The 24612-nt window shown below is 41.9% G+C and overlaps 1 pseudogene across 1 annotated transcript in view; it reads left to right on the top strand.

The window, feature by feature from the left end:
- Positions 1-24612, top strand: part of LOC311129233 (peroxisome proliferator-activated receptor alpha-like) — a 68627-nt pseudogene that overhangs the window by 17167 nt on the left and 26848 nt on the right. Inside the window, exon 2 of the transcript in view lies at positions 17278-17428. The product of the transcript in view is annotated as a peroxisome proliferator-activated receptor alpha-like (transcript). The remainder of the gene's footprint in view (positions 1-17277; positions 17429-24612) is intronic.

Consider the following 24612-nt stretch of genomic DNA (forward strand, 5'->3'; position numbering starts at 1 on the left):
TCGATCCCGCTCCAGAGTACATTCCTTCGACGATAAACGCGAATCCGACCATCACCCCTGGTGCGACAAAACCGTGACTCGTCAGTGAAGAGCACTTTTTGCCAGTCCTGTCTGGTCCAGCGACGGTGGGTTTGTGCCCATAGCCGACGTTGTTGCCCTCAGTCCAGCCTCTCTCAGTCAATTGCAGACAGTCTGAGCACTGATGGAGGGATAGTGCATTCCTGGTGTAACTCGGGCAGTTGTTGTTGCCTGTACCTGTCCCGCAGGTGTGATCTTCGGATGTACCGATCCTGTGCAGGTGTTGTTACACATGGTCTGCCACTACGAGGACGATCAGCTGTCCGTCCTGTCTCCCTGTAGCGCTGTCTTAGGCGTCTCACAGTTCGGACATTGCAATTTATTGCCCTGGCCACATCTGCAGTCCTCATGCCTACTTGCAGCATGCAAGATGAGCAGGGACCCTGGGCATCTTTCTTTTGGTGTTTTTCAGAGTCAGTAGAAAGGCCTCTTTAGGGTGGGTTGTACCAACATGGTTTAAATAAATCTAGGATTAGAGCTAATCTAGGTTTAAAGTGAAAACTAAATTTAGATTAGAGGAAGGATTTAATTTAACTAGGATTAATTTAAAACCTAGGTTTAAAATTTGGTGCAACAAGATTAATAGATAAACCTTGATTGAACCCAGTTTAAGAGTTAATCCATGTTGGTGCAACCCACCCTTAGTGTCCTATATTTTCATAACTGTGATCTTAATTGCCTACCTTCTGTAAGCTGTTAGTGTCTTAACGACCGTTCCACAGGTGCATGCTCATTAATTGTTTATGGTTCATTGAACAAGCATGGGAAACAGTGTTTAAACCCTTTACAATGAAAATCTGTGAAGTTATTTGGATTTTTACAAATTATCTTTGAAAGACAGGGTCCTGAAAAAGGGACATTTCTTTTTTGCTGAGTTTAGATCAGGAATCAGTGGAGCGAGGTTGGCCACCTCTGGTATTCACTTTTTTTCCCACCTGAAATTATCCTTTAGTAATAATGGCCTACTTGTTACTAAGCTGTCTAACCTTTACATATGATTAATCACCGATGACAATCCTGCAAAAAAAAGGGGAAGGGAATATATCTCTAATTGGTCAGTGTTTCTGTGTTGTATTCTCAAATGAACATTACCTTTTTGTTAAGTTGTAAGCTCCCCAATTAGTTTTATTTGATTGTCACTCTCTCAGGACAGCAGTGGTTTCCAACTCCGGTCCTTGACTACCCCCAACAGCACACATTTTTGTTGTAGCCCCAGACAAACATACCAGATTAAACTAATTGAGGGCCTGATGATTAGTTGACATGTTTAATCAGGTGTTCTTGTCTGGGGCTACAATAACAATGTGTACTGTCGGAAGTACTCAGGGACCGGAGTTGGGAACTATTGGCCTACAGTATGAAGCAGAGAATAGCTTAACTCACATTGTTTACATCTTGTTGAGCTATAGGTTCTCAATTTAAAAACAGTACGAGTAGACAGTCTATATGAGGCTAATCATTATACTAGATTTTGTACATGCCTTGTGCTGACATGAAATTTGTTTAGTGCAAATCCAAACCTTGTAATCTAGGTAGTGAAATGTCTGAAAGCAGGAGATGATGGGATCCTTAGCTTAAAACATACACACAACTACCAAGTTCAATGCCAGATACTTTTCTCCCAGAAGGTCTGAGGCACTTCAAAGCAAATCAAATCAAATCTTGGAGTTGCCACGGTGATAATGAAGATGGTTTGCCTAGGACTACCACAACATTGTCTATGCTAAATGTGTTATTATTTGACCCTGCTGGTCATCTATGAACGTTTGAACTTCTTGAAGAACAAGCTGGCCTTAATGGCCATATACTGTTATAATCTCCACCAGGCACAGCCAGAAGAGGCCACCCCTCAGAGCCTGGTTCCTCTCTAGGTATCTTCCTAGGTTCCTGCCTTTCTAGGGAGTTTTTCCTAACCACCGTGCTTCTTCATCTGCATTGCTTGCTGTTTGGGGTTTTAGGCTGGGTTTCTGCATAGCACTTTGTGACACCTGCTGATGTCAAAAGGGCTTTATAAATACATTTGATTGATTGATTTAAATTGTAAATGAAACAATAATAAGGCTATAAGAGATACATTTTATTCAATTGGGCAAGGCAAAGCAGAGATGACACACACAATACTTTTCATTTCACCCATACAACAATATAGCCCATTATTAAAGTACATTATGTTTACAATATCATAAACAATAGTCTTTTACATTTTCCAAATTACATTTGATATATTCATACATCAATAAATTACTGTGAAACTCTTTCTGTTTAATCAGCAGTTATTGCTACATCCTTCATTTGGTTTAAGGGGGCACTTTTGTCATGATGACAAGGTGAAGGTGCTCTCTACTCAAATAGCACAACAGAATCATTCAGATTGACCAAGGCACAGCATATGACAACCATTTTGTTTAACTGAAGGATGTCTCCTTCCATATCTGGAAAAGGAAGAAGTAGTATAATTAGAAACTGATGCTGCTGCAGCATTGTCATCTTCACAGTGGGAATCCAGTTGACATGGGTGTCTTGATAGAGGTCAGCTGGTGAACCTACAGTACATACCCAATGAAAAGCACACCTGATGTTAGAATATCACTTCAGGTCACCTATACCATCAGCACTCTTGATTGTTTGGTTGTTTTTAATTCATTCAGGTCTTTTAGTGTCATATTAAATCTATTGTTGGGCTGGAACAACAAATAGTCAACACAGCAGGTTGTCCTATCCCATTGAGGCCTTTGTTCTATGCTGTAATACCCATACATTTTCCCTTTTTATTACTAAAGTTCTCAACAAATTATAATTGGGTCAGTGCCACTGGAGTTTATTTGTACAGTAATATTCTCCTCCAGGCTAGATGGATGTCATATTGTACAATTTGTGTCTCGCCTTTTGGTAGGCCTAGATTAGATGGTTGCATTCAAGACAAGGTTATTTTTAATTGATCTATTTGTCAGTGTCAGCAGAGTAGGCCTAGGCTACCCCGTGATTTGTCGTATTAAAAAAGATTCTGCTGTCTCCAGTCATACACAGTGCCTTCGAAAGTATTCAGACCCCTTGACTTTTTCCACATTTTGTTACGTTACAGCCTTATTCTAAAATGGATTTTTTTGTAAAATATTCTCAGCAATCTACACACAATACCCCATAATGACAAATCGAAAACAGTTTAGAAATTTTAGCAAATGTATAAAAAAAAAAACTGAAATACCATATTTACATAAGAATTCAGACCCTATGAGACTCGAAATTGATCATCCTTGAGATGTTTCTACAACTTAATTGGAGTCCACCTGTGGTAAATTCAATTGATTGGACATGATTTAGAAAGACCCACAGTTGACAGTGCATGTCAGAACAAAATCCAAGCCATGTGTAATGAATACTCAGGGAGAAAAAGGTGTAAATTCATGCGCAGCGTGCGGCACATGTTTATTTCGCCTTCGCAGAAGGCAGGAATCGTGGTCACAAGCAGGCAATGGTCATACACCAGTAGGCAAACAGGCAGGTGAATCAAAACTAGGACTGAAGGCTATAACTGGTTCTCACAAATGAGCTAGGAAAAGGCTTAGTAGAGTCAAAACTAACAATACCTCACAAGGCACAAACAGAATGAACTGAACTAAATAAGGAGCTGATGAGACCAGGTGAGTAACTAACACAGGTGAATCAATGAACAAAAATGAAAGACAGGGCTACGTTCAAGAACACAAAGAAACAGGGCTACGTTCAAGAACAGAACGTTGACTAAGAAAATAAATTCAGAACATTACACCATGAGGTCGAAGGAATTGTCCGTATAACTCTGAGATAGGATTATGTCGAGGCACAGATCTGGGGAAGGGTACCAAAAAATGTCTGCAGCATTGAAGGTCCCCAAGAACACAGTGGCCTCCATCATCCTTAAATGGAAGGAACCACCAACACTCTTGGAACCACCAACACTCTTCCTAGAGCTGGCCGCCGGCCAAACTGAGCAATCGGGGGAGACGGGCCTTGGTCAGGGAGGTGACTAAGAACCCGATGGTCACTCTGACAGAGCACTAGAGTTCCTCTGTGGAGATGGGAGTGTGGTGGCCGAACAACAATGCTGCAATGTTGACAAGGAATCCGCTGACACTGTACTTTGATTATAAAGGTTTATTATATCAAAAGATTTCAGCATCAATTTACAGATTTCTGCAGAATCTGGAGAGCAACTAACCCAATCTCAAATATGATCACTCTCCTCGTCCCTTTGTTCAAACATGGTATATATCCTATGTAACATAAAATGGCGTGTTTTGAATAGACCAATCCCTGGCCTCCACATATCCGCATGTCCACTGTTTTAGGGGGCCCCTATAGTAACACTTTCCAGATGTTTCAGCAAAGCAAAGTAGAGTTCATTTAACCAACAATATGAAAACCTCAGCCAAAGCTATAAATGTTCAGATACTACATATTTCCCCCCTTCGAGACTAATTAAGTCTCGAAAACAAAAAGAATAGGATTATGACAAATCTTGTGTAACTTTAGCAATAAAACCAAGTTTATGGAGTGTGAACAAATTTTTATGGAGCGTAAGAGCGAAAAATCTGTCTGGCAGCTTTCTTTCCAAATATCCATCAATCAATCAAGACAGTAAAATTCTCTCACGGCCCCTCTGCCCCAGGCGACCACCTAAGTACTCCAGATCAATTTATAAATCTTTATCAATGCATTTTAAGCTATGGTGCAATCAAATACACATGAAAGCCTCAGAAAACAAAATACCATCAAAAACCCATCCACATTCAGGCTGGTCGACCCATCGGACCCTCCTGTGGATTCTCTCTGTCCCTGCCTAGACCCAATATCCCTAAGTGTCAAAGAAAAACCCAAAACATCTGACGTCCCCACATGTACCCAACAACAGAAAACATCATTCTTCAAAAAGTTAATACAGAAAGAATATGACACAAATTATGTATTACACATGCAAATATGTATATATATATATATATCATTGCAGACACTGGAATGTAGTCCACTACACTGCAGCTCCTCAGCAGTGTCGACTTTCAATGCAACATCGATGATGGAATCTGAACATTTCCACACCTTCCTTGTTCAACTTCCTCCAGTCCATTCATATTGTCCATGTTTGAGTATTTGAATCCCACTCTACACATTCCCCATATGCTTCTGGAAGAAAAGAAAACACCAACCAGTATCTTTTGCAAAGCAACACATGAAAATTAAAACATCAATATCAAAATAATATATAAAAATGATACATATATAAATGAATCACATTCCATTTTCCCCCTTTGATTCATAAGAAAACACTAAATATCACAACAATATGCTAAGAAATGTGAAAATTATCGCACAATAAGATATTCAAAATTTCCTAGAGTTACTTCAACCCTAGTTTTCATAACGTTTTGGTCTGACTTTTTTCCCAATTTTTGAAAAATCAATTTCACTGATTTATCCACAAAACTCTTTCCCATTATCTGAGGATATTCGATCGGGAAATCCCCACCTGCTTATGACTTCTTTACACAAAAACTTGGCAACCAACTGAGCTTCTTTTCGCTTGGTTGGACATGCCTCCACCCATCGTGAAAATCTATCTACAACCACCAGCATATATCTTTTCCCTTCAATTGGTTTTATCATATCAACAAAGTCGATAACCAACTCATGCATAGGACCTCTCGGTGTTGGAATGTAACCAGGAAGAACAGTCACACCCCTGCAAACATTATTTTTCAGACAGATTGTGCACCTGCCTATGACATAGTCAACCTTTTCAAGCAAATATGGTGCCCAAAAACCATACTCCTTTGTGATCTTTCTCCTAACCTCCACACTTGCAACATTAGCTAACCCATGTGCTTCCTGAATCATCAGACCTAATAGGTCTAGAGGCGGTACTATCAACCCCTCATGGTTTCTCCAAAGACCCATAGCATCTTTGACAGCACCTCGGTCTAGCCATAACAGTTTGTCAATCGTAGAAGCAGCTTCCTGCATCAAAATCACATCCTTAAGCGTAATTTTGTCTTCCAAGTCCACTCCATGAGTGACCAGAAAAACCTTGCCCAATTTGTCCACTCCTGTGACGGCTTTTGCAGCTTCATCAACAGCTTTGTTCCCTTGTGTGACTTTTGACACATCGGTTTTATGAGCTGCACACTTAGCTATCGCTATCTCTTTAGGCTTCATCATAGCATGCAACAGTTTCATTATTTGCGCATGATGTTGTATCGGAGAACCATCCGTTTTCTTAAACCCTCGACCTTTCCACACTGCTCCAAACAAATGACATACACTATGTGCATATGCAGAATCAGTATATATTGTTACTCGCTTTCCTTCTGCTAACAAACACACTTCTGTTAACCCCACAAGTTCAGCAAGTTGTGCGAACGCAGGCTGTGGTATTACTTCAGCCTTTTCAACAACAAATCCAATTCCTTGGGCTTTAACTACTGCATAGCCAGCACACAATTTATCTCCCACACGATAACAAGACCCATCAGTCCAATACTCCAGGTCTGCCTCACATAATGGAAGGGCTTGCAAATCTGATCTAAGCCTCAAGTATTTCTCTGCTTCTTGAACACAATCATGTGGCTCACCATCCTCTGAGGTTGGCAAATTCTCGGCTGTATTCACCATATCACACCTCACTAGAGTGACATCTTCCTGCTCTAAGCGCCTATGATAGTCTCTGAGCCTAGTCATAGTCAATGTATATTTCAGATTTCTGAGACTATGATGGGTAAGGATTGTTACTGGGTAACCCATCGTAACAGATGATGCTTTGTCATACATTAAATATACTCCCACCATTGCTCTATAGCACAGTGGTAGTCCTAGTTCTACTTCTGAATAGGCAGTAGAGTAGTAGGAAATAGGTTGAGGATTCGTCCCTGTACCTGTCAGCTGACAAAGAACTGCACAAGCATATTTACCTCCAGTAGAAGTAGACACATATAGCAAGAAATTCTTAGAGTAGTCTGGTAGTGTGAGTGCCGGTGCCTCTTGTAACTTCTGTTTGATCGTTTCAAATGCTACAAAGCCTTCCTGTGTCCAGGAAAGATTGCTATGGAGTTGACCATTCCCAGTATCCTTAACCATAGCTCTCAAAGGTAACCGTTTCTTTTGGCACTTCTACCAGACAACCGTCTGGCGTACATTTTATTGTACAATTCAATCTACACAATGCATCTATTCCCAACAATGCAATAGGTGTATGTTCCTATACCAGTATGGGTATTGTAGTTTTCTGATTTTTATAGCAGAGCTCAATTGGTTCTGTAAGAGGAATCAGCTGTTTCACTCCCTCAAATCCAATTGTCCGAATCAGTTGATTGGACATAGGAAGATGTGTAGCATCTTCAGGCCGAACACAGGTAAAAGCAGCTCCGCTATCCGCCATCACTTCCAATGGTCGGTTGTTAACTTTCACCTCAATTGTTGGATCTTTTTCCGGTCCTGATGCTATCAGCTGACACCCCCCTTTCGGATCTTCTGGGCACCTCTAGAATCCTGGCTCCGGGCCCCTAAAAGGGTTCACCGGTCCTCCAAATGATCTTGACTGGCCCCTGTATCTTCCTCTGAAATTTCCTCTGGTGTTTCCTCCTGGCCCATTACACTCACGGCCAAAGTGACCAACCTGTCCACAATTATAACACACTTCTGAAGATTGCTGGAAGTATGGATTAAATCTTCCTCCTCTTCCTCTTCCTAAACCTTCTCGTCCTCTTCCTCTCCAATTCTGTGTCTGTCCGGAAACTGGCTGTGGATATGAAACAACTGATCCCACTAGTGGTGGCTAGGACAATTGCAGTTGGAACTGGTTCGGTTGAAGCTGTAGCAGTGATTGTTGATTTGATGAACACTGATTCTGCATAACCAAAGCCTATTTCTTCTCCTTCTTCTTATTCTCCACCAGTTGTATTTGATTGAGTTTTCTGAGAGTTTCTTGGTCCTGTTTTTTCTGGTTGTGTTCCTTTTTCCTGTATAGATCCACTTGATGGGCTGTATGATCTGTATAGACACCTTTTGCCATGCTTCCAAGTCCAACCACCTCTGCCAGTTTGCTCCTTACTGGTGAGGGCAGCCCCATCTGCAATTTAGCTCGCAAAATTGACTGCTCTATTTGACTCACATCTGGATCATTTCTGGTAATATTTCTCCACACTTGATGAGCTCTTGACACATAGGCTCTCAGATTTTCTTGTTGTCCTAGGGGGTCAATCAGAATGTTGTCAGGATGCACATTTGTTGGAAACGTATCTTTCAGTGCTCTCCACAACCTATTTCTACTTGCAGCTAACAACTCAGGATCATTCACCGCAGTCCCCATACAGTGGGGAAAAAAAGTATTTAGTCAGCCACCAATTGTGCAAGTTCTCCCACTTAAAAAGATGAGAGAGGCCTGTCATTTTCATCATAGGTACACGTCAACTATGACAGACAAAATGAGGAAAAAAATCCAGAAAATCACATTGTAGGATTTTTTATGAATTTATTTGCAAATTATGGTGGAAAATAAGTATTTGGTCAATAACAAAAGTTTCTCAATACTTTGTTATATACCCTTTGTTGGCAATGACTTAGGTCAAACGTTTTCTGTAAGTCTTCACAAGGTTTTCACACACTGTTGCTGGTATTTTGGCCCATTCCTCCATGCAGATCTCCTCTAGAGCAATGATGTTTTGGGGCTGTCGCTGGGCAACACGGACTTCCAACTCCCTCCAAAGATTTTCTATGGGGTTGAGATCTGGAGACTGGCTAGGCCACTCCAGAACCTTGAAATGCTTCTTACGAAGCCACTCCTTTGTTGCCCGGGCGGTGTGTTTGGGATCATTGTCATGCTGCAAGACCCAGCCACGTTTCATCTTCAATGTCCTTGCTGATGGAAGGATGTTTTCACTCAAAATCTCACAATACATGTCCCCATTCATTCTTTCCTTTACACGGATCAGTCGTCCTGGTCCCTTTGCAGAAAAACAGCCCCAAAGCATGATGTTTCCACCCCCATGCTTCACAGTAGGTATGGTGTTCTTTGGATGCAACTCAGCATTCTTTGTCCTCCAAACACGACGAGTTGAGTTTTTACCAAAAAGTTAAATTTTGGTTTCATCTGACCATATGACATTCTCCCAATCCTCTTCTGGATCATCCAAATGCACTCTAGCAAACTTCAGACGGGCCTGGACATGTACTGGCTTAAGCAGGGGGACACGTCTGGCACTGCAGGATTTGAGTCCCTGGCGGCGTAGTGTGTTACTGATGGTAGGCTTTGTTACTTTGGTCCCAGCTCTCTGCAGGTCATTCACTAGGTCCCCCCATGTGGTTCTGGGATTTTTGCTCACCGTTCTTGTGATCATTTTGACCCCACGGGGTGAGATCTTGCGTGGCGCCCCAGATCGAGGAAGATTATCAGTGGTCTTGTATGTCTTCCATTTCCTAATAATTGCTCCCACAGTTGATTTCTTCAAACCAAGCTGCTTACCTATTGCAGATTCAGTCTTCCAAGCCTGGTGCAGGTCTACAATTTTGTTTCTGGTGTCCTTTGACAGCTCTTTGGTCTTGGCCATAGTGGAGTTTGGAGTGTGACTGTTTGAGGTTGTGGACAGGTGTCTTTTATACTGATAACAAGTTCAAACAGGTGCCATTAATACAGGTAACGAGTGGAGGACAGAGGAGCCTCTTAAAGAAGAAGTTACAGGTCTGTGAGAGCCAGAAATCTTGCTTGTTTGTAGGTGACCAAATACTTATTTTCCACCATAATTTGCAAATAAATTCATCAAAAATCCTACAATGTGATTTTCTGGAGAAAAAAATGCTCAATTTGTCTGTCATAGTTGACATGTACCTATGATGAAAATTACAGGCCTCTCTCATCTTTTTAAGTGGGAGAACTTGCACAATTGGTGGCTGACTAAATACCTTTTTTCCCCACTGTATATCTATTAAGTCCAGCTCTCTGAAACTACCTCATCCCTATATTGTTATTTATTTTGCTCTTTTGCACCCCAGTATCTCTATTTGCACATAATCTCTTGCACATCTAGCATTCCAGTGTTAATACTATTGTAATTATTTTGCACTATAGCCTATTTATTGCCTTACCTCCATAACTTGCTACATTTGCACACACTGTCAATTTATTTTCTGTTGTATTTTTTGACTTTATGTTTTTTTACCCCATATGTAACTCTGTGTTGTTTTTATCGCACTGCTTGCTTTATCTTGGCCAGGTCGCAGTTGTAAATGAGAACTTGTTCTCAACTGGCTTACCTGGTTAAATAAAGGTGAAATAAAATAAAAATAATAAAAAATGTCTTCCATATCTGGAATCCCAAGGAGATTAGCCAAAAGTCTCTTAATGTCTCCTATGGCAGACTGTGTTCCCACCATCATTTCTTCCAACTTTGAAATCCTAGGATATGCTCCATCTTGAAGAGTAGGCAGCTTCTCAAGTACAGTATATCTGACATATCGGTATCCTGCAAAGGCTTATACTCCAGGTTCTGTCCTCGAATTATCACTGGCATCATCTTCTTACTTCTGCTCCCTTTTCTTGTCCGCAATGTATATTTCCTCTCCAATTTTGGGGGATTATTTTTTCAGCAGTTTTTCCTTCTGTATCTTCAGCTTCTTGAGTTGTTCTTCCAATTCTCTTACTTCTTCTAAATTATTAGCCTTATCCAAGCATGATATGCATCGATCCATATCTCTTTCTATTTCTTCTGTGCTAGTCATTGTAGGATAAAATCCTCTTGAACATGAAGCACCGTTAATCTCCAAATTTTCATCGCTGTCTCCATCTTCACTTTCATCAGAGATCGAATCTCCTGTATCCTTCTTCTTCCAACTTCCATCACCCCTTCTTTCCGCTCTGGCCAACCTCCGTCTGATCACAGGGTCATATCCACCCATGATCTCTTCTGAATCCCTCTGATCATCATCATCATCATCAAATTCCATCCTCCTGAACCTCACTCTACCCTTAGTTTCCAGACATGTCATTTTCTTCTTACTTTTGGAGTTTGGATTCATCTTTATCGTAGTTTCTGCTTGTCCTCTCTCTATTATTCGTTCATCTTCATCTCTGATGCAATAATCACCCTCCTGAATGATCACTGGAAGTTGAGGATAGACGTCCTTAAACTCTACTTCTTCCTCGTAAGGTGGGGGTCTTTTTGCTGAATCCTTATGTGAGAAAGGTGTATTGACTTCTGCCATTAGTTTTTCTGTTACCTTCGCCTCTTTTGCCATTTTCTCTATACCTCTGTCTCTTTTATCTTTTCTATCTTTTATCAGTTTTTGTCCCTCATTTTAAAACAACTTAAGAACACCCAGCTCTCTTTGTCTCTTTTCTTTACGCTGTTCCCCTTTTTTCCCCTTCTTTTGATCTGCCTTATATGTGGACACAAGCATTTGCATTATTTTAATTACGTCTGGGTTAAGAGTCCCTTCCACTGGCCATGGTTGTTCAATGTCAGGCCAAGGTTTATGCCATTTTTCAGATAACCTTGCAATACCATTAACTAAAGGGTTATTATTTTGTACTACATCAACAGGAGTAATTACTTTCATAATTTTGATGTCCTTTTTCCGCATTGTAACAACTATTTTATATTCCTTTATTGTGAATTATTTTATTATTATTAATATTATTTTAAACTAATTAATTTGTAAACCAAAAAATACTTTAAGCTATGTAGCTTATCATTCCCTCCTATTTTTTATTTTTATTTTTATTTTTTCTACCAAATTATTGATTAGTGGCAATCTTACCACATCCGATAAAGAAAAGTAAAGGAAACTAGTCAACTTCAGAGCAATCAAAAAAGAAAGACCTGTAATCCAGCAACACTACAGCACCCACAAACCAATTGCTTAATAAGCACCCAATCACCTTAATTTTACAGAATAATCTCAGTGCTGGATTTCCAACACAACTCTAATCAAAACAACCCATGCACAAAAAAAATTACTCCAATGTGCAATTCTCAATTACATCAATTGATCAGTCTGCTGCCAAGTCCCTGCCAAATGGTCACAACATGAAATACTTTAGGCATACACAAACAGATAAATGCCCTTCATCTATAATATCCTATAAGGGAAAGTAAGTTTGTGGATAGAACAGTACTGGCCTTAATTGGACTGGATCCGGGACAGCCCACGCTGTCGCGTGACGCACTGGTCAGCACCTCCTCTCTCTTTGTCTCCTCCTTCTCGTCTCTCACACCACAGGAGAACAAAAGAAACAGACAAGAATTTAGTCTTTTATCTACTCACTGGGTTATTTCAACCATACAATACCCTTTTAGACATACCTATGTTCACATTCGCGCTAAGAAATAAGCAAACAGCTTAACTCAGGAATATTATAAATAGTGCAATAACAATTTTTTTTTTTTTTTTTTTTTTTTTTTAATCCGTCAACATAGCTCTCATTTATAAATTCAATGAATCTCAATCAAATAGTTTCATATTTAAGCAACAGCCGCTTTAACAAACAGAATACTTTATTTGTGTGTACTCAAAATCTCCCCCTTTCTTTTTTCAGCTATAAGTCTGCGTGTCCAAGCAACTCAGTGCAGGCAGGGCAGTGGCATATTCGCTCTGTGCAACTGTAAACCCTTAGAGCTCCACACATGCGCAGTTCATTTATTAGTGCGACTTCAAGGTGAGAGGAGCGCTCCCGCAAGTAACTTTTCTCTAAGTCAAACAGCAGACAGACCAGCTGTCCCTCCGTTCTTTCCAACAAACCACACCTACCACACAGACAACAGCAACACCGAACAAAACGCACAAACCAACACAAAACATAAAACACAAATCCTACTTCGAAGTTTCTTAACTTTACTTTAGTCTATTTTCTCTCCTCTTTCTTCTCCCATTCTACTCCAATCTGCAGATTCATAGCCATTTTCTTATCCATTACAAATCCTCTCTATACAATCATAACATCCTCCCGGGGGCTCATAGATTTTAACAAATTTGAAAACGTTCTCTCAAATGGAGACTCATAAGGTTTTAACCGTAATTAACAGATTTCCTTACAAAAAACTAAAACCCTGTTCTCAACCAAAACATATATATGTATATATATCTAACATAAAATCTTATCATAGTATGAGTCGAGCATATAACTCTCTGCACAATCCACACAGCTCAAACACAGCAGAGACATCTTTCTTTTGCGCACACACACACTCTCTTTCCCTCACACACACATGAAAACTATTCAATCAACAAGAATGCATCCATTCATACGGTCCCAAAAGCATGCTTCCGCCGCTCCTATTCCTTATTTTTCTTCCTACATTTTTGCTACCTTGAGTTGCAGATATTCAATGAGAGGCTATTTCGGACATATACCTCGTCAACTATATACCGAGAGGTAACATACAATTGAATGTGTATTCTACAACCTCACAGTCCCTTGGACTGACCCGAAAATCCACCTAGTGACTTTCCAGGATTTGTGGCCCATCTAATGATCGCCTCATTTTCCGTAGATCAGCGACGTCCTATTTAGTATACCTTTTTCCTTAGTTCCTTGTCTTATTCCTTTATTTTATTCATTTTCCCTTTAATTTTATTCAAGCCAATTTTCCCTGGGCCCAGTGTTATCAATTCCTTTTTTCCTTAGATCTTGTATTATATTCACACTCCCCCCTGTTTGCGTTGTTTCCAACGCAAACAAATTTAGAAATTTAGAACGGAAACTCATCACACAGCAAACAGCACGGCACACACACTGGTCCTTCACGGTGCGTCCCCCCAACGCACACACAGTCACACGAACTGACCAGCGCCCAAAGTTGAGAGAAAGCTCACCCTTATCTGCCGGACTCTGGAGCGAGAGTCAGCTCGGAGCCCATGATGGAACGCTGAAATAGACGCAACCCGTCCCAAAATCCTCGTCGCCAATTTCTGTGGTGGCCGAACAACGATGCTGCAATGCTGTGTTGACAAGGAATCCGCTGACACTGTACTTTGATTATAAAGGTTTATTATATCAAAAGATTTCAGCATCAATTTACAGATTTCTGCAGAATCTGGAGAGCAACTAACCCAATCTCAAATATGATCACTCTCCTCGTCCCTTTGTTCAAACATGGTATATATCCTATGTAACATAAAATGGCGTGTTTTGAATAGACCAATCCCTGGCCTCCACATATCCCCATGTCCACTGTTTTAGGGGGCCCCTATAGTAACACTTTCCAGATGTTTCAGCAAAGCAAAGTAGAGTTCATTTAACCAACAATATGAAAACCTCAGCCAAAGCTATAAATGTTCAGATACTACAGGAGAAACTTCCAGAAGGACAACCATCTCTTCAGCACTCCACCAATCAGGCCTTTATGGTAGAGTGGCCGGACGGAAACCACCCCTCAGTAAAAGGCACATGACACACCTAAAGACTCTCAGACCATGAGAATCAAGATTCTCTGGTCTGATGAAACCAAGATTGAACTCTTTGGCCTGAATGCCAAGCGTCACGTCTGGAGGAAAACTGGCATCATCCCTATGGTGAAGCATGGTGGTGGCAGTATCGTGCTGTGGGGATATTTTTAAGCGGTAGGGACTGGGAGACTAGTCAGGATCGAGGCAAAGATGAATGGAGCAAAGTACAGAGAGATCCTTGAAAATCTGCTCCAAAGCGCTCAGGACCTGAGACTGGGGCGAAGGTTCACCTTCCAACAGGACAACGACCCTAATCACACAGCCAAGACAACGCAGGAGTGGCTTCGGGACAAGTGTCAATGTCCTTGAGTGGCCCAGCCAGAGCCTGGACTTGAACCCGATCTAACATCTCTGGAGAGACCTGAAATAGCTGTGCTGCAACGCTTCCCATCCAACCTGACAGAGCTTGAGAGGATCTGCAGAGAAGAATGTGAAAAACTCCCCAAATACAGGTGTGCCAAGCTTGTAGCGTCATACCCAAGAAGACTCAATGCTGTAATTGCTGCCAAAGGTGCGTCAACAAAGTACTGAGGAAAGGATCTGAATACTTGTGTAAATGTTTTATTTCCCTTTTAAATTTTTTATACATTTGCAAAAATGTCTAAAAAGCTGTTTTTGTTTTGTCATTATGGGGTATTGTGTGTAGATTGATGAGGAAAAAAAACGACTTAATCAATTTTAGAATAAGGTTGTAACGTAACAATGTGGAAAACGTCAAGGGGTCTAAATACATTTTCCGAAGGCACTATATATACAAAGTACCCCTTCAAATTAGTGGATTCTGCTATTTCAGGCACACCCTTTGCTGACAGGTGTATAAAATCGAGCACACAGCCATGCAATCTCCATAGACAAACATTGGCAGTAGAATGGCCTTACTGAAGAGCTCAGTGACTTTCAACGTGGCACCATCATAGGATGCCACCTTTCCAACAGTCAGTTCGTCAAATTTCTGCCCTGCTAGAGCTACCCCGTCAACTGTAAGTGCTGTTATTGTGAAGTGGAAATGTCTAGGAGCAACAATGGCTTAGCCGCGAAGTGATAGGCCACACAAGCTCACAGAATGGGACCGCCGAGTGCTGAAGTGCGTAAAAATCGTCTGTCCTCGGTTGCAACACTCACTACCGAGTTCCAAACTGCCACTGGTAGCAACTTCAGCACAATAACTGTTCGTCGGGAGGTTCTTGAAATGGGTTTCCATGGCCGAGCTGCCACACAGAAGCCTAATATCACCATGTGCAATGCCAAATGTCGGCTGGAGATGTGTAAAGCTTGCCGCCATTGGACTCTGGAGCAGTTGAAACGCATTCTCTGGAGTGATGAATCATCCTTCACCATCTGGCAGTCCGAAGGACGAATCTGGGTTTGGCAGATGCCAAGAGAACTCTACCTGCCCAAATGCATAGTGGAATAATGGTCTGGGGCTGTTTTTCATGGTTCGGGCTAGGCCCCTTAGTTCCAGTGAAGATACATCTTAATCCTACAGCATACAATGACATTCTAGATGATTCTGTGCTTCCAACTTTGTGGCAACAGTTTTGGGAAGGCCCTTTCATGTTTCAGCATGACAATGCCACCGTGCACTAAGTGAGGTCCATACAGAAATGGTTTATCAAGATCGGTGTGGAAGAACTTGACTGGCCTGCACAGAGCCCTGACCTCAACCCGATCAAATACCTTTGGGATTAATTTGAAGGCTGACTGCGAGCCAGGGTCTGTGCCCGACCTCACTAATGCTCTTGCAGAAATGTTCCAACATCTAGTGGAAAGCCTTCCCAGAAGAGTGGAGGCTGTTATAGCAGCAAAGGGGGACCAACTCCATATTAATGCCCATTATTTTGGAATGAGATGTTCGACAAGCAGGTGTCCACATACTTTTGGTCATGTAGTGTATAAAGTGTAGTAAAATTGCATGAAATGTGTTTATCAAAGGCCACATTTTCCCTTGCAAAGGAAAGCAAAGTTTCTGATATAGCCTATAGGCCTATGCCACTACGCACTCAGCCATGCACAGTGATTAGATTGAGTTATATTAATAGCCTAATAAATTATGACTATCCAATCTACTCATCACATTAGGAATAATAGGCTTACATTAGGTAAAAACAATTGGTGACAAAATTGCTTCCCAAAACTTGAAACTCACGCGCTGCCTATGAGAGAGATGCATGCTAATAGTTAGACTACAAGTTATTTAGCTAGCTGGTTGTTGGCTAACTTAGTCCCGGTGTCTTTCCTGCCTCGTTAGAGCAGCTAAATACTGCACAGAAATTGACCATTGTGATGAATCAACTAGTTTTAGGCACTGTTATCGTGCAGCTTGGGGTAACCACTCAGCTGTTTTTGTCAGAGGATTGATGCGGTGGTCTTCTAACATGGCTGCCAGGAGGTGTCCTACGTGACCTGGCAACCCTCTATAAGAAAGAGTTCAAAATCGCTCTGCCAATAACAGCTAGTTTTCAGTTTTTCCCTCCCCATACAGACAGTGCTAGCAAAATTATTTTTTGAGAAATTGTTCTAAGAAGCTATTTGTTTCTTTTGACCATTTTAATTTAAAACAATCAAAGTAAGGTACTTAATTGTTACCCATAAATAATTTGATACTGAGATAAAAATGGCTGCATTGGACCTTTAAAAATAGGCAATATGGTGATCAGTTGACTCTAAAAAGTTTGTACTGTTTGTTTCTGTTATCCACATTTTAAAGTACTATCTTTGTCTTTCTGACAGGGATTCTTCAGAAGGACCATCAGACTGAAGTTGGAATATGACAAGTGTGACCGACACTGTAAAATACAGAAGAAGAACCGCAACAAGTGCCCAATACTGTCGCTTCCACAAGTGCCTTGCTGTGGGCATGTCCAACAACGGTAAGAACTTAGTCAGTCCCTGAGTGTCCCAGTATATAATAGTAGTATAATAGTATATAAAATAGTAGCGTAATAAAGCTCGCTAGACCACCCGAGAGGTGGGGCAAGTACTGGATTGAGCAGAATAGCGTGACACTGCCACCACCTTTGTTTGACTGGTATGGTCCAGCTTCAGAGGATAGGACACACCAAAACTCAACACAAAAATAGCAAACAATTATTTTTATTAACTACACAATTTCATAAGGCATGAAATGCTAGGCGACCTACTAAATTCCCGCAGTCTCTGTAACCCAATCAGAAGTGCTGCAATGACCCAAAGAAGGTGTAAGGCACACAGGCTATTAAGTGCGATAACCTGCTAAAAAGTGACGCTACACACACACTAGTAAGGTATATGGTTAAGGAGACCTGAACATCCAAGGTTCTACTACTACTTCACTGCAAACCTGGCCTAGCCCAATGAAATGCAATTGTACAAACATGCAAATTCACTTTGAGCTACGTCTGCAATCCCTGTTCTGTTCTGTTTAACAAGACTAGACCAATGAAAGAGGACCTAGACATAACATTGAACATTTAAATGTAACATTTAAAAACACTTAGCTCTCCTAGCTGACGGACCACCCATGGGGTCTGGGCGTGTGCACCACTGTTGGGCTGGTCGGAGTGGCAGACTGGCAGTGGATATGTATTCAACGTGCACTGAAAAGGCTACAAACCGGACAAGAATAACAACTAGGCTATACTCGGATTCAGGTTGATCGCCGTTGTCATGACTCTCCCTGGGTGTGGATCAAAGGCCTCACATCAGCTTGGCAAATGGCCGACAACAACCAGACCCTCTTACCCACAGGGGGGCTGTGCCGGTCTTGACACCTTAATACTGCCATAAATTAGAGACGAGGAGAATCTATCTCTAGCATTCTAGTATGGTGAAAGGAATGCCTTTGTTTCAGATACTTTTTGCCGCCCAAGAACTTCAACATCCAACAATGAACATTGGGACAATATATTTCAACATCCAAACATTGGGATTGATGAGAAATGGAATATGGAAAATTAATGTCTATTTTGTGATGTCATTAAAATGGTATAAAGGCATTATAACGAAAACATTGTGACTTGAAGAGCTTTTACACTGTGGATATCAGGTTTACATCCTTTACCTTGTGTAGAAAATATCAAGGAGGAAGACAATGTTTTCGTGAAGATAGGAATGTGATTTTAGCTTTCTAACAAAATCATAGTGATAATAATACTTTTGCCTCATAACTAGCCACGCCCGAGGGAGCTCAGAGAGCTTGTCAGGATGACGGAAATGCCCCTCTTTACCAGAGTGCCTAAAAGATTGAGACAAGAATTATCAAATCAGACTAGACGGACCTCAAGCTGCAGCTTTTGTCCATATTAGTCCCGACCCTGAAAATCAACACGAGGTGAAGATGACAAAGTTGCCTCCACTAACAATCACACTCAGACAATCAGAGAGGGGGCAAATTATTGTGGCCCTGGTGGCACAAAATAATCAAAGGTCTGACTGCACGGAGATGCTTGGGAAAAATGGTTACTAACAGGGGACCAGAGTGTTTGTGTCTCAGTGGAAGAGGGTGGATCTGATCTCCATCACCTAGGACTTGACATAGATTAATCAAATCTCACATTGTTGTCAATTTTTGCTCAATCTTGCATGCTTTCTCAAACAGCTGTAACTGTATATGCATTCATAAATCAGGTCCTTTCTTGAGTTGGGCTCTGGGATGTAACAACCGTTGAGCATCTGATCTTATTGTTGATTGTGGAGGAAAGGGGTTGAGTGTGTTAGAGTATGTGCGTGTGTGTGTCTATCCCACATCTGTTGCAAGGGGGTAAGGATGTTAGGGAGAACATAGGATGAACCACAATAATTGTTTGCTAAAATAATAATTGCTTGACAAAAATGTAATGTAATACAATGGCAATCCGGGTTATAGGTAACAATCCTACGCATGAACTGCTGACATTATTACGCATATTAATTGATAATGATGGAAATTAAGATATGCAAGATATTTGAATTTGAAATATACTTCTGAATTTGAAATATACTTCTCCCATGGGCAAAAAAACTCAAAGGGGGTGATGATATTAATTAACAGTAATTTCGATCCGAATGTGCAAATTGTCCAAACAGATCCGCAAGGTAAATTGATTATTTTAAATATGTTATTGGACCATAAACAGATATGGCTCATTAACCTTTATCGACCAAATAATGATGATCCACACTTCTTTGACAATATATATAATAAATCATAAACCCTGCAAGCAATACAATACTTTATTATTATGTGGGAGATTATAATACAGTTTTAAATAGCTCAATGGACCATAAAGGAAATCACACTACAAACTATCACCCTCATGCTCTTAAGGAAATTGTGAATGTCATGGATACATTAGAACTAGTAGATATATGGAGGCTTAAATATCCTGATCTAGTGAGATGTGGCAGAGACTCAATCAAGCTTGTCGTTTTTAATTCTTTCTTATGTCATTCTCGTTGGCACTAAAAGTTTAAAAAGTGTTGATAGGGGACAGAATGCGGTCGGACCATCATATAACTGGCATATACATTACTCTTCAACAATTTCCACAGAAATTTTATCAAAGCCTATTGGACGATAACTTGTTTTTAACTAGGACAGAGCAATTTACAACTGATTTTTTCCCGACATAACATAGGTACAGCAAATCCCCTTATTCTATGGGACACTTTTAAATGTGCCTTTAGAGGCCATGCAATTCAGTACTCATCTCGAAAAAACAAATAATGCAACAAATACTGTGGTTAAAATCGAATATACTAATTGATAAAAAACCATTATAAAAAATGTTTTTAAAAGGTATAATCTTCATAAATGATATCATAGGTAGGACTGGTGGAGTTATGTCGCACATGCAGCTAACAAAAACATATGGAAATGTCTGCTCTACCCAAAATTACAACCAAATAATTGCAGCATTACCGCAAAAATGGAAGAGGAAAGTGGAAGGGGGAAAAAGTAAGGAACTTGTCTGTCGGCCCTGCATTAAAGAACATAATTGGTTAAAGAAAATTGTGATAAATAAAAAAGTATACCAGTTTAATTTAAGGACCAAAGGATTGACAGCCGTCCCATATAGATTGCAAAATAGTTGGGAAGTGTCACGCCCTGACATAGAGATCTCTAGTTGGTTTGGTCAGGGTGTGAATATCTATGTGTAGATCTATGTTATCAATATCTATGATGGCCGGGTGTGGTTCCCAATCAGAGGCAGCTGTCGATTGTTGTCTCTGATTGGGGATCATACTTAGGTAGCCATTTTGCCTACCTATGTTGTGGGATCTTGTTTCAGTTTGGCTTGTTGGATGTTTAGCCTTTTGAACTTCACGTTACATTGCTTTTGTTGTTTTGTCGGTGTTTAATATAATAAACGACTATGTACGCATACCATGCTGCACCTTGGTCCAATCCTTTACACAACGAACGTGACAGAAGATCCCACCACCAACGGACCAAGCAGCGTGGCCAGGCGGAGCAAACATGCTGGACACAGGTGGGGAAGACATTTTGGACATGGGAGGAGATATTAGCTGGTAAAGGACCCTGGGCGAAGGAAGAAGCCCAGGCAGGAGAGGCTCAACGGCGACGCCGAAGGTGCCGACGACGAATGAGGCCCGAGAGGCAACCCCAAGAAAATGTTTTGGGGGGGCACACGGGGTGGTCGACGAAGCAGCAGGAGGCCGTGAAAAGGCTGACTGTGGAGGAGGAGGAGGCCGCTATAGTAGAGGCCCTCCAAGACCTGCAGCTCAGCAGTCAGAGAGGAGACCACCACATTGCGGGGGCTGTTAGCTCAGAGGGAGCAGGTGTTCTCCCTTCAGAGGGAGGCACTACAGGAGGCTCACAGGGAGAAGGAGTCAGTGGATGCACTGAGAGAGGAGTTGGCCAGGCAACAGGAGGAGCTGAGAGAGGAGTTAACCCTTCAGCAGCAGAGAGCTCAGTACTTAGAGCAGAGGCTGGCGAAGCCAGGTTGCAGAGCAGAGCCAGCTCCCCGCACTCGCTTTGAGGAGCGTGTGACCGTGCAGGCATCAGGCTATGCGCCGGCGTTGCGCACTGTGCCGCCAGGGCACCTTCACAGACCCGTGGTGCGGGTTTCCAGTCCGGTACGGCCCGTGCCTGCTCCTCGCACCAAACCAGTGGTGCGTGTTTCCAGTCCGGTACGGCCCGTGCCTGCTCCTTGCACCAAACCAGTGGTGCGTGTCTCCAGTCCGGCACGGCCCGTGCCTGCTCCTCGCACAAGACTAGTGGTGCGTGTCCCCAGCCCGGTACGGTCCAGTCCAGGGTCAGAGCAGTCCACTCTACCGGTGCCTAATCTAGCTCCGGTCAGCTGCTCCACTCCAGTGCCAGAGAAGTCCGCTACACCGGTGCACAGTCCAGCTCCGGTCAGCTGCTCCACTCCAGTGCCAGAGCAGTCCGCTCCACCGATGCCTAGTCCAGCTCCGGTCAGCTGCTCCACTCCTATGCCAGAGCAGTCCACTCCACCGGTCTAGTCCAGAGCCAGAGCAGTCCGCTCCACCGGGATCCAGTTCAGCTCCGTTCAGCGGCTCCACTCCAGTGCCAGAGCAGTCCGCTCCACCGGTGCCCAGTACGGGTCCGGTCGTCGACTCTCCCACACCAGGGTCCAGACAGGACTTGATGCATCGCGGGAGGACTGCAGAGCCAGAACCAGACGTCAACCCCTCTCCAGGGTCGGGGCCTCCCACACCAGGGTCCAGACAGGGCTTGGTGTATCATGGGAGGACTGAGAGGGGAAGCATCGCGCCGGGGTCCAGACCGGACCAGGTGTGCAACGGGGAGCCAGAAGAGGAGAGGACAGTAAAGGGTGACGTCGCGCCCGGAGCCGGAGCCGCCACCGAGGCTAAATGCCCACCCGGACCCTCCCCTAATGAGTCAGTTTTGCGGCCGGAGTCCGGACCTTTGGGGTGGGGGATACTGTCACGCCCTGACATAGAGATCTCTAGTTGATTTGGTCAGGTTGTGAATATATATGTGTAGATCTATGTTATCTATATCTATGTTGGCCGGGTGTGGTTCCCAATCAGATGCAGCTGTCGATCGTTGTCTCTGATTGGGGATCATACTTAGGTAGCCATTTTGCCTACCTATGTTGTGGGATCTTGTTTCAGTTTGGCTTGTTGGATGTTTAGCCTTTTGAACTTCACGTTACGTTGCTTTTGTTGTTTTGTCGGTGTTTAATATAATAAACGATTATGTACACATGCCACGCTGCACCTTGGTCCTTTACACAACGAACGTGACAGGAAGAGATTTTTGACGTACCGATTCCATGGCATAGTGTTTATGAACTGATACGCAAAACGACGCCAGATTCAAAACTTAGAATCTTTCAATTTAAATTATTATACAAAATTCTTGCTACCAATATAATTATATTTATATGGGGGATACAATCTTCCCAGCTCTGCAGATTTTGCTGCGAAGAGACAGAATCATTAGATCATTTGGTTTGGTACAGTCCATTTGTAGCTTGTTTTTGGACACAGGTCCAGGAATGGCTAAAGGATTGCAATATTTACCTGGAGCTAACCCTGCAGATAGCACTACTGGGTGATCTGAAAAGTCATAGTCAAACGATCAATAATATAATAATACTTTTAGCAAAAAAAAATATTTTCAAATGACAATCTGTAGAAACAATGAGAATAGAAGGGTTCAGAACTTTTGTAAAACATCACAGTACAGTTGAAAAATATATGGCAAATAGAAATCCAATATGGATGGTGTTAAGAGATAGATGGGTTGTGTTGAATGGAGTTGAAGGATGGGACTAATAACAACTAACAACAACTAATAACAAGATAACTCATGTAAAGCATACTGTGTGCATAATAAGTATATAGGTTATAGGTTGAGAGCTTTTGTGAAAGAGCACAGTTAGAAAGATATGGCATATAGAAGCAAACCGGATGGACATCATGAAAATGATCGGAGAGGTTGAGGGTAGAGGAAGTTCAGGAGTAAAAAAATAAATAATAGAATTATTGTAAAATTGACTGTGTCCATAAAATATACATAGTATGTATAAACTGGAAGTAGAGGCCTAAGCATTGTTGTTCACTAGTTTACTCCAATTAGGGAAGGGGTGGTGGGGTTGGAAAATAATAAAGGGAAATATATTTGAATAAATTATATGTATATATGTATGTATATGTATTTATATGTATGTATGTGTATATGCATGTGTAAGTATGTATATATATATATTTGCGAGAAGAAAAAAAACATACAGTGAGGGAAAAAAGTATTTGATCCCCTGCTGATTTTGTACGCTTGCCCACTGACAAAGAAATGATCAGTCTATAATTTTAATGGTAGGTTTATTTGAACAGTGAGAGACAGAATAACAACAAAAAAATCCAGAAAAACGCATGTCAAAAATGTTATAAATTTATTTGCATTTTAATGAGGGAAATATGTATTTGACCCCTCTGCAAAACATGACTTAGTACTTGGTGGCAAAACCCTTGTTGGCAATCACAGAGGTCAGACGTTTCTTGTAGTTGGCCACCAGGTTTGCACACATCTCAGAAGGGAATTTGTCCCACTCCTCTTTGCCGATCTTCTCCAAGTCATTAAGGTTTCGAAGCTGATGTTTGGCAACTTGAACCTTCAGCTCCCTCCACAGATATCCTATGGGATTAAGGTCTGGAGACTGGCTAGGCCACTCCAGGACCTTAATGTGCTTCTTCTTGAGCCACTCCTTTGTTGCCTTGGCCGTGTGTTTTGGGTCATTGTCATGCTGGAATACCCATCCACGACCCATTTTCAATGCCCTGGCTGAGGGAAGGAGGTTCTCACCCAAGATTTGACGGTACATGGCCCCGTCCATCGTCCCTTTGATGCGGTGAAGTTGACCTGTCCCCTTAGCAGAAAAACACCCCCAAAGCATAATGTTTCCACCTCCATGTTTGACGGTGGGGATGGTGTTCTTGGGGTCATAGGCAGCATTCCTCCTCCTCCAAACACGGTGAGTTGAGTTGATGCCAAAGAGCTCCATTTTGGTCTCATCTGACCACAACACTTTCACCCAGTTCTCCTCTGAATCATTCAGATGTTCATTGGCAAACTTCAGACGGGCATGTATATGTGCT

Source organism: Coregonus lavaretus, assembly GCF_964263955.1.
Source record: "Coregonus lavaretus genome assembly, chromosome: 5".
Taxonomy (NCBI): domain Eukaryota; kingdom Metazoa; phylum Chordata; class Actinopteri; order Salmoniformes; family Salmonidae; genus Coregonus; species Coregonus lavaretus.